The following is a 16,218-nucleotide window of genomic DNA, read 5'->3' as shown; positions in this document are numbered from 1 at the left end:
CGTAAACACCATTAGAGGATCAATCTGCACTATAAAAGGACATTGCACGACCATTACGTAACGTTTTAGCTTTTTAAAAGCTCTCTTAACATCGCTATAAGGCTAGAAGAGTTCTCTAAAAGTCATGAAAGTTTTTCTATAGTGCTATATAGTACCATAAAAGTTACCTGGTACGTTGCTAAATAACTTAAATCGTAACTTAAAAAATGGCTGCTGTTTTCTGCCATAATAGCACATTAGCGGCACGGCTGGAGCCTATGTGTACTATAGCAGCCACAGTTGGAACAAGTCCTTATTTTATCAATTTTAATTTAATTAAAACATGAAAATTATGAGAGCGCATTGTCAAGTTTGAAATCAGCATAATGATACTATCGATACAATTATTTTCGCATGTACAATGTACCGGCATAGTAACGGTCCACAAATGCTTTTTAGTACATCCTTTTTATTACCTAAATACAAATGTCACTATAAGAAACAATGGCGAATGAACTTATTTAACACATTCAACACCAAGAACCCGACTGTCGGGTACACTGTTCGTAGCGACTACGCGCTACATACGACGAAACCGTGGCTACGCGCTACGAGCGTAACCCGTAGCACTTAGTGGTATTGAATGTGTTAATATTTTAGGCACCCACGACGCAAGTATGATAAAAAAGATCACTGGAATCGTTTACGGTGCAAAATAGCACTATAAACATGTTTCATTGGTTAATTTTATAATTCCAACTTGCGACATAAACGTTGCAGACAGCACTATTTTAGTACTAATGAGCGTTTCTCGTCACTTTTACATTTCAACCATAGAGCTGATTTATCACCGTGAGAGCCTTTATGTAATGTTTATAGAATAAATCAGTGATAAAACTAGGGCCTATCTGGGGTTTTGTAAACGTTTACAACACCATTTTCAATGAACCACGCCATGAATGTACAAGAAGGGCTACAGTACGGGAGGAATGGCGACGGATTGTGAAGCTTGCCACCGGCCCTGACATGACGACCACGACCACTCTGACAAGAGTGTGACGACAAAGAAGAAGACAACACCATTATAGTGCTAATCATGAACACTAATTAGCACGCTCCAAAACGTTCTCAGGACTTTTATAGTACCAAATTTTGTTACTTGAGCTGCTACGCCAATAAAAAAAGCGGACGCGGGGCAAGCATACAGGTGCGAGCGAGTGCGCGACGCGCAATGCCCGGCTGGCAATAGCTCTCCCGCGTTACCGCTTCATGTGCACCACTTTTTATTTCGCATTAGCATTAATTTTGAGCAAATTAGTACTGGTGGGAAAAAATCCGAAAAACCGGTTTTTTCTTTTCAAAATCCGAATTTTAAAACGGATTTTCAAACGCACCGAAATCCGGATTTTTGAACTTCGAATAATCCGGATTGCAATCACTAGTAACACGGAAAGAACATGTCTAGTCACTTTGTGTTCGCGATAACTCAAAATGTTGTATTTTGAGTTATCGCGGTTTAAAAGAAGCGATGGATGTAATTATAAATTAACCATATTATTTTCGTGTAAGTAAATATAGGTGTTTTTAAAGTGAGAAGAAAGGAGTTAAAATTATAGTTACAACGGTAACAGAAGTTGTACCTAATAGTTCATCGAGACTCGAGAGCTCTACATTTTGAGATTAAAATCTCATTTTCTTATTAAAGTGACTAAGACATGTTCTTTCCTCTTCATTTGTCTCTAACGAGATTCCAATTAGCGAGACAAGGCTCCCGCCTCCCGTTAACCTGCTCATTTGTTTTTGTTTGTGGGATGCTGGCAGTAATGTTACCTACTGCTGTATGCTACCTACCCAAGGCTTAGACCTTTGTGACGGCAGTGATGAACTTCATCATGTAACGTATGGCAGGCAATTCGGTGTAATATAATATCCGAGTGAAAAAATAAATAAACTAAAGACAAATAAAATAATACGGGACTGTCACATGACATATGTCAGTCCCGTATTGATTTATCAGGATTAAGGGGCCCACTGATTAACAGTCCGCCGGCCGGTATCGGCCTGTCAGTTGTTCGGAACTGTCAAAATTTTGTTCTAACTGACAGACCGATACCGTCCGGCGGACTGTTAATCAGTGGGCCCCATAAAGTGTCGGATGCGACATTCTACCCAGCGGGTAATGTAAAAGCGCTTTAAGCTTATGCTATAGCCCCTTTGTAAGCCTTCTCTACGTTTCGTTTGGAAATTTATGAGACTTATTTCTCTCTATCTGTACGAATTGTATTACATATGGTTGACTGGTAGATAATGTCATTAGGTACCTAAGTCCGCCATTTATACATTGTTGTAAATATTTTGTGCAATAAAGTTTAAATAAATAAATAACTTGCCTGCGTGGTATAGTTACAAGACACTAATGTCGAAGCCGGGCGGAAAAGGTTGAAGAAAAATCTGTCCTGATGGTCTTGCTCATGTTGTTCCGAGGAAGCATGGTCTGCAGATGAATCAGCAGCGTCAGCGGGTGGGCCCCCGGCTTCTTGTTCTCTGATACCTGGGAATTGGAATGGGGGGAATTGGAAAGTGGGTAGGAATGGGAAATGTGGAATGGGTATGCCGAAGAAACTATGCTGGCCACCGGAGCTGGTATCGTTTTGGCTCTGTGCTAGAGAAAGGTTGAGGGTCGCCTGAAAATATTATATACATATTTATAAAAAAAATATTACTAGTACTACACTATAGGTGTAAGTACATTAAAAACAAGGGTTTTTATTCTAACCTAGAAATTAATCTTATCTTTATCGATGTAGTTCGATCACATGTAATTTAGGTGTAGGTAGGTATCTACAATAATATGTACCTCTATATCTATGAATAACACTAGATTTATACAAAATATACCTATGATAGAAGGATCATATTTTCTTCTTGTGATAGCTAAATTATAATTACTTACTAATACAAGATATTTTAATCTGGAACGAAGAGGCGATCTTAAAGCTCGGGACACACTTATCCCACGTACGCAACGTATGCAATGCATTATGACATCTGAACCCTGAAATTTGTACGCTTAGAAACATACTTGTCATACGCAACGCAACGCAAGTACATATGTTTCTAAGCATACAAATTTCAGGGTTCAGATGTCATAATGCATTGCATAACGTTGCGTACGTGGGATAAGTGTGTCCCTGCCTTAAAACCTTGGTAAGATTCCTTATTATTCAAACTAAACTTACCACAATCGTGACCAGGACAGATAGTGGAATTTTCAACATGATTTTCCGAGTGCTTTGGACTGTTAGAGATATTCCTTGCCAATTACTCCACTGTGGCTGATTTTCAGCGGCTCTACATTATATACAGTTTCCATATAAAGGAGTTATGCTAATTAATCTGTAGGGATGTCGGTCTAGCGTGGGATTAAAATTAATGGAGTTTTCTCTTTAATCATCATTTCATTTTATATGTAACACAGTTGACGCTAACGAGAATTTAAATAATTTCGGGTTTGATAAATTCTGGTGCAAACAAGACAACTTACTGAACGGTCGGTTTCTACAAATAACAGACAAGGTTACGGCCAAAATTTACACGAGGCATATTTCCAATCAAAATTATCATGAGAGTAAACAGATCAGTGATACATTCTAGTACAATATTTGTTTTCGACATTCACTTACGAATTGTTTCGGAATGGAAGTTGGTTAGGTTAGGTTAGGTTATTGAATATTTATTTATTTAGCCTTTATTGCATAATACAGGAAAGTACAAATGGCATACTTAATGCCATAAGGCATACTCTACCAGTCAACTATTGGGCCAAACAGAAACTTACAATTGGTAATTGGTGTAATTAATATATTCATTCATTCATTAAAATGGCACCAATTCATAGAAACTTTGGGATAACAGGTGAATAGCCGTTTTCAACCCAAAACTTTCTATGTTAAAAAAAAGCAAATTCATATTTATCTATTTGTAAAATTAGATTTTTGATTCTAGAACAAAAATTAGGAGAGATTCAACGTTTCGAATAACATAAACATCGTGTTGCGTGGCTACCTGTTTAATAAGTTTCGAGTTATCTCGTTTAAACATTAAGTCATTTACGGTGTTCTGACTGTCAGCCCTATGCGGACATGAGCCTAGAGCAAACAGTGCTATACTCGTCTTCCTGTAAACAAGTTAGCACAGAAATGCTTTCATTTTGCGTGTTATGTCGCTCGAATACCTACTTCCGAACAATGATAACATACGAATCGTGAGTCGTGTTTGTTGACAATAGAATCTTAAACAATTAGGGACAGGCGAGGTAGTCTTTACAATTAAATGACGTTATCAATTGTTTAAATGCAGGGAAAGAAGCTAGACGACTCGTAAAATACTTATTGGAATAAACCTACGTAAAACAACTAACCACTACTAATTCTAACTAATACTGAGTAATGGTTGAAGCTTTGATCTCCAGTTTCATACGTTGTAGTTGATTCAGGTGCCCAAAAATATTATCCAAAATACCTGCCGTTTACTTTCACAATAATTAAGAAACTCACACTAGTCAGTGGAATGCTTGCTGTCCGTGGTTAACTTCATTTTAGCTATTAAACAATAAGTTTTTGGCAAAAAATTCATTTTTGGTACAAGCTTTTATCGCTGACTGTACTTTGCTTACGACAGACAACTAATACTCATCGAGACAATTCTAAAAACCCCTAACACAATTAGGTTGCGTTGTTTCATCACAGAGTTCCCATGGCCACCTCCTGTCTCCATCATCAGATCAGTTCGACAGTACCATATTATTGTATTGTCATCAGAACTACATACAGCTGCCAATTTTCATGACGCTACGATCCTTGGAAGATGTTTAAATTAGTTACCTTAGATTCCATTACAGTTAGTTACATACAGGTCGACCTAATAAAAGCTTGTTAAAATTGATTATGGGCCCAATTTCTTAGACGTATTTTAATTTTATTTTATTTATTAGTATTAGTATTAGTTTTTAGTTTTAATTTAGTTTTATTTTATAGATAAGTTAGTTTATTTTATTTTTAATGTTTGTATCTACCTTATAAAAATTGATTTAGTTTATATTTGTAAAACAATATTTTGGCAAATTGCGATGATGTAACAAAGTTGGATAGGTATTTATAATTATAACATAATCTTTTTCATCCCCTTATTAATTGGTGATTGGTCACCTTTTTCGTAAAAAATATACTTACCTATAGTTAGTTATTTAAAACTATCCTAGCGCCACGTGTTTTTCAAATTAAAGAGCTTTCTCTTGACCGGTTTAATTACTACTAAAATAATTTATTATATTTTTGTTATGTGGTATATGGGCGAATCACAAAAACAAACGTTCCTTATTAGGTTCCTCCTAAACTTTTAATCTTCTGCTTTCAAAAGCCCGATTGTCTCGGATGTGACGTACAAGATATTACATATACCTAAACAAGAATGCAAGCGAAGAAGTCCACCACCACTCCTCCACTGAAACCCACAACGAGTCATCCACTTAAAAAAACCCACTACGAGTCATTACTTAAAAACAAAAAAAAACCCACCACTAGTCATGCACTTATACCCGATAGGTTTGTGTCAAATCAAACAGATATCCAGCTTCAGTTGCCTCTCGTAAGATCATAGTAGTATCGTCGTATGATAAATAATCACGATGTCATTGTAATCTTTTAATATATCCGTTTGATATGGATAATGATTCACCCCGAAAATCCACAGCAGCATTTGGTATCAGTTGATAAAAGAAGATATAGATTTGTCTCATTCAATATATAAGTTAGATTCGTATCAAGCGACTTTAAATCAGGCGTGTGTTGCAATAGTGAAGGATTGACCATGGCCGCTCTCATCAAACTTAGTCTTTTTGTGGTAAGTGAACTTTGTTTATTTGACTCGACCTAAAATCAGTTTATTTAAATTTAGTTTGCAGTAGTAAATGGCATGATTGTAAATATGTATTTTTTGAAACCTGCAATTGTTTAAAGAATTAAATTATTAAATAGACGGCACTATTACGTAATAGGTACCTATCTTATTTATTTGTAATATACTTAATTATAATTAAAAACATTTAAGTGTATTGGATGCGTATTTTAATTGTAATAACTAATAACAGGATATGTATTCGATCTGGATTTGTTATGGATATGATCCCTCAGTGTCAATAGTGACGTTTCCTCAACAACAAATTCCGAACTCATAGGTAACCTACTATTACAATTAGAATACGCCTCCTGAAATCAGTGCCACGATTTCCCAGAATATCATGTGTTATTTAATAATTTCAGATTACCATAATCGCGATGGTTAACTCGCAGCGTGTCGTCGATATTCCCGTGGGTAGGCCTCCAAATTTGCCATGGATTCCACAATGGGTTGCGTGCGAATTCGAATACGGAATATATAAAAATGGTCCCACATGTAACGACTGCTACAGCACTTCGTACTGCACGCCTAAAGGGGGGATCTTGAGGAACTGCTTTGGATTGACACCTTACTGCGTTGATGGAAAATGTGCTGAAGAACCCAGTGCGGACTGCGCAGATGTTGAGACAGTCACTGACGTTTATTAAGGTCTGATAGTTTGATTGTTTATTAGGTTATGTACCTACCTATAATCAAATTTTGTAAATATATTAAAATAAATCATATAAATCAATTTCTCCTTTTAAAATTTGTTATCAGCCTCTCTCTTTTACCTTTGGAGCATTTAGTAACTGGAGATGTCATCACTGTCATTTTCTTTACGAAACAGTCTGCCGATTTTTGCGGTGGAGGAGAGACGTCAAATGTATTGCTATTTCTACATGATTTGCACGTAACGTACAAATAGCCATGTCAGTCCATACAAAAGTTTGCACAATTGTGCAAGTTTTTCGGCAGAGGGGTAAGCTCTTAATGGCCACTCCAGTTATTAAATGCTCTAAGCTTAAAAGCTTAATAGGGTAAACCCTATTAGCGATTATTTTTGCTGCAGAGAGTCCTCTTTCCGATTTTATGTCCTAATCTTCGTATGGTTCCCTAGCCTATTCCAAAGCAATTTATTGGGGGTGCGTCTTATAATAGATACCAACATTTGATATAATCTAATTTGAATATCATTCACAACATATAACACACGTTAGGGCTACCAACAAAAAATATATGTTTATAACATATACGGTAGAAATTCTATAAAATACTTCGTATATATTACTTACATATAAAGTTTGTATTGGCTAATTATTTTTTATATAACATTCATAACTTTTAGTAATTATTAGAAATGAAGATATTTGAAATAACTTATATATATATATATATATATATATATATATTATAACATAATAATTACATGACATGCGGGCGTGCCGCGGCAGCGGCCGGCGAAGCGCCAGAATAAAATTGGTCTATGATTTAATAACCTAACGGAATTTATTATTCATTTATGTTCTTAGATCTATGTAGTAACTGATATAGTTTTTGATCGTTCGACTATATAATTTTTATGAAATTTAACTTTTATTCAACATGAAATTATCTACATTGAATGTTATTTAAAAACAAATTAGCCATTTTAATATTATACAATTCTGGTTTTATACAATGCAAACCTTATATTATTCAAAATTATACAAGGTGAGCGTATATCTTGTGAATTTTATAATAATTTTTGGTAATATTAAATTACTTACCCATTTACTAGTTGTGGATTGCATCGGACGAAATCATCTCCAAAGTGCATAAATGCATTGAAAAAAATAAAACCACAATATCAGTATCAACCCCAAAAGTATTGAGTTATTGATATTATAAATCTATACCTAACTCAATGACAAGAAAAAAAGGTCCATGAAATGGCATCGGGATTTAGAAAACCTTTGATTCATATAGTTCGTAGCGTTGAGTGCCTAGAATCTCCCGTTCGCCGACGTGAAGTGACGTGTAAACCAATTTACCCGACTACTGAAGTCTGATGTCTATTGAAGTTTGACCCGATGATCTGTGATGTTAGGTTTCGTACACCACGCTAACTTTATTAATTTTATTTATTGTGTTGATTAAATAATTTTGCTTCCGAGTTAGAAAATTATTTAGGTAACTGGTACCTATCTTATGAGCAGGGATCGTAAATTTTCCAGCGTTTTTGGTGCACGAAGTGTTGTTAACGGAATTGGTATAAATAAATTCAACCCTAATGATTAATTAGCGTTAATTACGTTAATATTAACCTTAATTTACCATTTCAGTTGAAATTATCTATACCAATTCCGTTAACACCACTCTGCTGCACCAAAAATGCTGGAAAATGTACGATCACTGCTTATGAGACGATACGTAACTGCTATCTATGGTCGATGGGTGTTATCTATTGAGATATTTTACACTCTTATTCAATATAAGATAAGGATATACGTAGGTATATATTATGTATCAATTGGGTTTGCCACGAGATAAATCATACGTACCTGTACCTAGTTAAATATATTATCAATAAAATTCCAAGGTTTCAAATTCAAAACATCGAGCTATCAACAATACCTCGTGTGTCAATACGTAAAAAGTATTTTAGGATGATAAGTAATCCCGACGACTGAAAAATAGTTATACCTAGGTCTACCCTAAAAGTATAAAACTTTGCCCACCGCGTCACAGTTCAGTAAAACCGGTTATACAGATGCACTTTCTGAAGTGTATCTGTAACTACTTTTAAGTTATTTTCCTGAACTATGACGCAGTACCTGTTGATCCTTACTGTATTCTGACAGTCAACCGACGGCCACCCTGCGGGCATTTTTCAAATACTTTAGGGCGAGAGACACTTAGAGCACTTAACATCCTCGTTCTGTCTGACACGGGTGCTGTCAGCGTCGCGTACAATGCCGGAGAAGAATTCCCATTACTGCGCAATATCTGACTCTTGCAAATGTAACAACGGCCTTAATTGGATTCTTTCCACTGTCGTTCCAGTGTCTCATGTGAGGAAAACAGTTGATATACGATAAGTACCTACGGTTTATTCGATTTTAAGATACTCTTTTAACACACAGGAAACAAGTTCATTTTGATTTCGATCCACTGAAAACCAGCGGTGCTTGCTGGGGGAAATTGTCGAGTGGAGAATGAGGATCCTGTTTGACGTCTTTGACTTTGTGTTGTTTTATTTCCAATAAGACGTATAGTTGCGCGAGATTGAGATGCTTGTTAGGCGTGCTAGACATGACCGACGTATCCTATGTACAAATTACCTACCTACAGTTAAAAAAGTGTACCTAACGGTTAATGATATTAATTTGTATTAAGTGTGATGTTGAATACATGTTTTGTTTTTGATGTTATTACGGGAAATTTATCACGTTAATTTGTTGTCACGAATTTTCAATATTAAGCACTTTTGCAAACACCACTCATAGAGTACCTAGGTATGATAATATTCAGTAATTAAGGACCGATTTATATGTATTATTAATTTTGAGTTCATATTTTGCTACTAAACGCAAGTATTAGCAAGTGTATGAACTCTTACTTATAACATTAAATAATCAATGTATGATATAGGTATACCTAAATAGGCGCTTACCAGTTGTCAGTAATATTAAAACCAATATTTGTTGAATAACGTTTTTTATTATATTTTATAAATATTACATGAATCAATTAAATCCCTATAGTATAACGTTAAACAAACATACCTATATTATGCAGTCATATTCAAAAGATATACTTAGCCTGTCCAACAAATTTACATTAGAAAAAACACGCTGCCATCATCAAGACAAATATTCGTATATCACTGCCAAGGGAGTTGTTTGCAGATTAATACCTTTATTGTATAGGTAAACTAGTACTTCGGCTTTGAATGGCTCACTGCACTCGGTATAAATGCATCAACGAGTACTTATTATTATACCCCTTATAACCGTTGGAAACATTACAAACACAGCTTAAGCACAGCCTGCGCTAGGAATAGCGGAACAGCGACCGTTGTTGCAGTAGGGCCTGTACACACTAGGACAACCGATCACTTTTCCACCAATCGGTAGACAGATTAGACGAGTATTGCAGTCTTGGCAAGAATATTTCGGCGTCGTAGTTAGATCACAGGTAGTCCAGCTCACAACTCCTGAGTCTTCGTCGTCATCTTGTTCGGCCTGTCTCTTAACGCGGCCCTGATCTTCGTGTGCGCCTCCTTGAGATTCATGGGCACCTCCCTGCGATATATGAGGTCCTCCTTGAGCCGTTTGACCCAGTACTAAGCTGATGACGGCCAACTAAAAGAAACATATATATTAATACTAAATAGTTAGGTCAAATTGGGGACATTGTTGTTCATCGGTAACATCGTCTATTCGCCACCTGTTACAAAATATTGGGATTATTATAAAAGCTATGTCACGAAATACCAAAAAAAAAAAATAAGTCAAATTAGGTTCTAGACTCAGCGTACAGAACAAATAAACGTTGATCAGATTCTATTTATTTATAGCAATGAACAATATTTCGTTAATAAACCGAACAAATTATTTAAGAAAACAATTTACCAGCACTAGTAGACACGTAGCGTGTTTCAATATCGCCATGTCTACGTTTTATAGAGTACTTCGATGTCTTCGATGCAACTGAAGGTTTGCCATCGCTTTTATACTTCATATCTACTCGTTATCAGGACTCGATACATAGGCAACCTTGGATTTTCCGAGAGAAAAGTCAACAGTTTAGTGCGTCTAGTTTTCCGTTGGGGAAATTCTGTTATTGTTATGAAAACCTACTTTCTAATTTCAATATCTCAGTTTAAGTAAACAGCAGTTAAGTTGGGATTAGAGTCTAGTGTATTTTTAGAGCTCCGTACAAAACTTTGTTGACGGAACTCTTATTTATTAACTACTTTGGTCTTTTACAAATCGGTTAAATGCCTTTTTTATTAAAGTCAATTAGCCTCCCGGTATTGCAAATGTAAACTTCGTTATGAGGTTTTTAGAAATTTTATTTCGAAAGTAGTTAACAACGACAAGGTTATTTTCACCGCAGCAGCTCGTAAAGGCCCTCTTGATTGTTCAATAACCGACGAGAAAGTTGCATTTTATCCACACGACCGGCAACGTTATTTGATGCTGTTAATTTTGAGTTGTAATATCTGGTAGGATTGTGGTGATGATTTTGTATGATAAATATTTAATAACGTTCATTTGGATTTGACTTGTTTGATGTTTTACAGTTAGTATTTCCTCGGTGTGGTGAAAACAATTCTGTTTCACTAGGTGGCAAAATTTGTATAACGCTTAGTCTCAGTATGCTGTATTTTTAAACTTAGAGTTTAAAGTGTCTGTGTACTTGCCCTTATTGCCTGATTGAGTAGGTATAGATATTCAAATTATACTAATACCAAACCAACAAAATACGTCCACATCTAAAAGATTAGTAAAATCGAATTTGTATGGCAACTAAGCCAATACCTAATTATATAAGTTTTAAGATACCTATTGAATTCCATAATAACTCTTTCTAGAAATCTAAGCCGGTCTGTTAACACCGAGCTAATAGAAAACAATAGGTACCTATACCTATATTCTATTGACTAGGAAAACCCGCAGTTACCTCCGACCTGATAACAGCCAGATAGGAAGTATAAAAGCTATGCACAACATTCAGATGCATTCAATTCAGTACTCGGAAACATGTCGATTCTAAAGAACACTATTTGCCTCGTGGTCCTGGTAAGTACCAATTCCAGTAAGTTTTAGAATTCAAATTTAAACGTGCTTCGTATATTTGTAAACTATGGAACCTTCCGAAAATATGTGTGATCTTCAGTTAAGCTTCTAAATTGTAGACAAGTACCTATGACTTTTTTTACGTGGCTTTTTCGGTATTATGCCCACAAAACCATAGAATTTTGTTGTGATTAATACTGTTGCCTTAATAATTTAAGAAGGATCATTAAATTTAGCTTGAAACAGAGCGTTAATGATAGGTAAATAAAAATATAACCCATAATTAAGTATATTTTATTCTCTACAGTTTGCTTTCCTGAGTGTGGCTCTCGGCCAGTCAGCTCAAGGCGGACCCCACACGTCTCAAGGAGGACCACACCAAAACCAAGGCAGAGCCAAGCGCCAAGCCGACGAAGTGGAGGCCCAAGCCATTGTTAACTGGACTTCTTGCGATCCCGCCGTCACACCGAAGTACACATGTCAAGATTGCAATACTCGCCTCATCTGCTTGCCTATTGGCGGAAAAACAATTAGCTGCCCAAAAGTTTTCGCACCTTACTGTAATGAGGGATTTTGTTCCCCAGTACCTAGTGCCGATTGCCAATAATTGCTCCCCAGACAATTCCATCAAATTCCTATTAAGTATTTCTTGCAGCTCGGCATCCTAAAATTTGTTTATTAAAAGGCATTGTTCATCTTTTGTATATACTTTCAGAGAGTTATAATTTGATTGCTTGTGATTCATTATTTTGATTAACATTTAAAAGTTTATGTTTATTTTTAATAAAAATTGGCAGCAAATATTACTGGTTTGAATTTCCATGTATGTGTAAAGGGCACTGAAGCGTGAGTGGAATTAATCCAATTAAGTTCGATGGGCGGAACTTTTGTGCAAAGGTCAGCATGCAATATTGAGTGGTAATAAAAATATCCCTAATAAAGCATGTACTAGTTTACATCATTACATAAAGTTTTTCAGATTGTTGCCATTTCGTGACTATGCTTTGACAAACAGGAACACACAAAGGGCCGGTTGCACTAAATCGCCCAATCATATTTAACGTTAATCAGTTCGTTAATTTTGTCTGCTGCAACTCAACCTTGAGTGCCAGATTATAATATCTATAGGCACCTAGCAAAAGTTTTTGACACTGATGTTAAAATGTATGAATGGCGAGCGAACAGTAGGTAAAAACGGCAACATGGTATGGAAGGTATAATAGATACTCGTACCTGTACCTCACTAGTACCTACCTATAAATTAATTTAAGTGATCCGAAGTACTCACAGTAAGTATCTAACCCTACTCCAAAGTCCAAACTTAATTATAAGATTAATTAAAGATTGCGGAACGGGCTTGCAGCTGTATTATTATTCCGAACTTTTTCCATGTTTCAAAAGTTTTAACTTCTTATTCATTTAATTTCTAAGGCTTAGAATCTAAGCTCACGGGGCTCTGTATGTCATGTGGCAAGTGGCCGCGGATAGAATAATTTTCCCGTGTCGTCTTATGTCTAGATATTTAGTTACTTCACTTTAATTTTAATAAACTAAGAACTTAGCCAAAAGCTAGTTAGTTAATTATTTGTAAAAGAAAACTTTACGGCGTGCTGTTGTCGCTATAAAAACAAATTAAAATAAAATAACTTTTTTGTAGAAAAAATTAGCGCTACTCCCGACAAAAAACGTGATAGCACCTCAACGAAAATTAATAATAAGTTACCATTTGCTTGAAAACAACGCAAATACTTTTATGAAGGCGAACTAAATCAAGGAGTAATCGCGCGGTTACTTAATTGCCTGTAACTTGTAAGTGCTTGGCTGAACGCCGTAGCCTGCTGGCTACGATTCGTAGCAGAAACATTTCAAACACATGTGTTCAGCCCACTTTAGGTTACCCACAGCGCCCGTTACACTGTTACAACAATAACGCCTTGATTACAATGCAAGATGTTTTACAGGACCTAGCTGCATATTGTGAAAATAAATTGCTTTTGTATTCTATTTTCTGCAACGAAACAAGCGGTACACATTACACAATACGGATTCACATTTCTATAATACCTAAGTAATTACAGCACTACCGAATCTACAATAAGTCTACATACCAAAACATCATTCATTCCGGATGCTCATTGATTCGCCTAACATTGTTTGTCATAATATGAATTCGCATAACATAATTGTACATAACATTGAACAGGCATAATGATAAAAAAGCATAACACTCATTGCGCATAATAATACTTGACACATTATTATCTATAACTTTAACTGTCACAAAATGAATAAGCATAATTTTATAAAGCGAGCGAATTAGATGGATCAGGGCAAAACCCAAGTCGGCTTGGTTAGGTTCAGAAGGCTAAGGCGGGAGCGAAGGTCCCACCTTAGCCTTCGATGTTAGGATTTTTTCTAACAGTCCAATAAATAGATATATTCACATCCTAATTAACTCCTTAGATCTTATTAAATAAATAAAACAATATATACACAATTACATTTGTCGGTAGCTATAACTGGTAAATAGATCCTATACCTAGTACCTATAAATCGGTAGGATGTAGGATGGACAAAACCGTCCAAACTAACTAATTAAAAATATTTATAGGTCATCAATTGGCAATTAATTGAGCTAATGTAGGTAGCGTAGCGAAAAGTACTTATGTAAATACTAGCTTCTGCCTGCGAATTTGTCTGTGTGGAATGATAATGTTGATTGATAAAACCTATCCTATATCCTTCGTCGGGTCTCAAACTATCTCATCAATATATATATCAGTTCAGTGGTTTAAGCGTCCGTACACACAGACAGATCTACTTTCGCATTTATAATATTAGTAGGGCCATCTCTACTACATATATATTCCAAGCAAGTATCCATATACTTAGTTGGAATTTATATTAGCATTTCATCTTAGCAAATATCCCTCCTAGTTAAAGCATAGTTGTAAATAAATTGCGACCACCCCCGACTAGACTGGCAAAGTCCAAAAAACTGCTACACTCAATTGGTCCAAAGGTGTATAACCACAGATTAATAAATAGTTACTACGTAACAGATACTTCATTCCCAAACAAAAGCAAAAATACCTACGCTATAATAGCCTACAGAACCTTAATAATAATACCTGCTGCTTAGGACAAGAAGAAATGTACCATAATTACGCGTACAAAGAGTCGAGACTGTGTTGCCCCCCGTTCGAGTCACGTGCCGACGCGTCATCGTAAGAATGCGCTAGGGTTGTAGCTACTCTACCTATGATGATTATTGTAATAAAACGAATGTTGCGAATCAAATATGTTTTAGTTTTAATATAATGATTTATAATTTTTTCACTTCTCGGAATTCTCTGTTATTAAAATTTAATAAGTAGTTGAAAATATCCTAAATCGCGTAAATAATTTTAATAAATATGCAGGAGCAAAGCAACGGACAATCAACGGTTTTTAAAAGTTGTAATACGGTGCTACCAGGCCGATTAATTATTACGTCGTCAAAGTTATTTAAAAATACTTTTTCTAACCCTTCAATATAATTATTAAACTTTCAGGTGGGACCTTTAGCCCGCCATAAAAAGATGAATTTTTATTATAGGCTTTTTCCTTTGTTTTTTTGACTTTTTCACCCATCTACTGCACAATAATTACGTGGTTTCGGCATTTCGAAGCATAAGCGCGGGAAACGCGCGGTGCAATGCGGCGCGAGCGCTGAGGCGGGCGTTCGGCGGCCCTCTGGCGGTTGTATCGTCGACGATACGCCGAGCGGTAGGCATATAGCGCGTGGCCTTGAGCGAGTGACGGAGGCCTGGTATAACGCAATACCGGATGATATTAGAAATGCAAATAGTGGTAGGTCGTTCGAAAATAAACTAAAGGCAAAGTTAATTACGGATGCACTATATTCAGTAAAAGACTTCTTTCAGCCATCTGGAACCATCTGATTACTTGCCAAAGCCTAACACTAATATAAGGTATAATGATGATATACCACCAAATAATTAAATATAAGTTGTTAATGTTAAGATTGTTATTTATTTATTTTATTTTTATTTTAGACTTAATAAAAAAAAATACTAATAATTGACTTAAATCGATAATTAAAATTAATAATTTTAAATTAAATGGATAATAATAATAATTGACCCTAATTGAATAAAGAGAATAATAAATAAATGGATTATAATTTGAATTAAAAGTAGTATGTAAGTTAAAATAATTTGACCTAAAATAGTTAATAATTATGTTCTGTAAATGTTTTAATGTATGAAATAATAATGTGTGCTGTAACAGAAATAATGTGTTGACGTGTAAAATACTTATATTTTATCAATAAAAGTTCTGATTCTGATTCTGTGTAATAATGACGCAGTAGGTAAAGTAAATTGGAACAAAGTTCTGGTTTACTATGTAGTTAATCGTTACTGTTATCAACATTAATTGTGTATTTAGCCATGTACTTACAACAAATTTTAAAAATATCTCTATCTTTGAAATAAAAAATAAAATATACACA

At 35.4% G+C, this 16,218-nt stretch overlaps 1 long non-coding RNA gene across 1 annotated transcript; it reads right to left on the bottom strand.

Moving 5' to 3' along the window:
* Nucleotides 1–9,598: 9,598 nt before the first annotated feature.
* Nucleotides 9,599–10,722, bottom strand: LOC134797257 (uncharacterized). The gene is made up of 2 exons (XR_010145060.1): nt 10,533–10,722; nt 9,599–10,262 (listed from the first exon to the last, which is right to left on the bottom strand). It is a non-coding gene; the product is annotated as an uncharacterized LOC134797257 (long non-coding RNA).
* Between the last annotated feature and the right edge of the window lie 5,496 nt (nt 10,723–16,218).

This window comes from Cydia splendana, chromosome 15, assembly GCF_910591565.1.
Source record: "Cydia splendana chromosome 15, ilCydSple1.2, whole genome shotgun sequence".
NCBI lineage: Eukaryota > Metazoa > Arthropoda > Insecta > Lepidoptera > Tortricidae > Cydia > Cydia splendana.
This window is presented reverse-complemented; position numbering and strand designations above follow the sequence as displayed.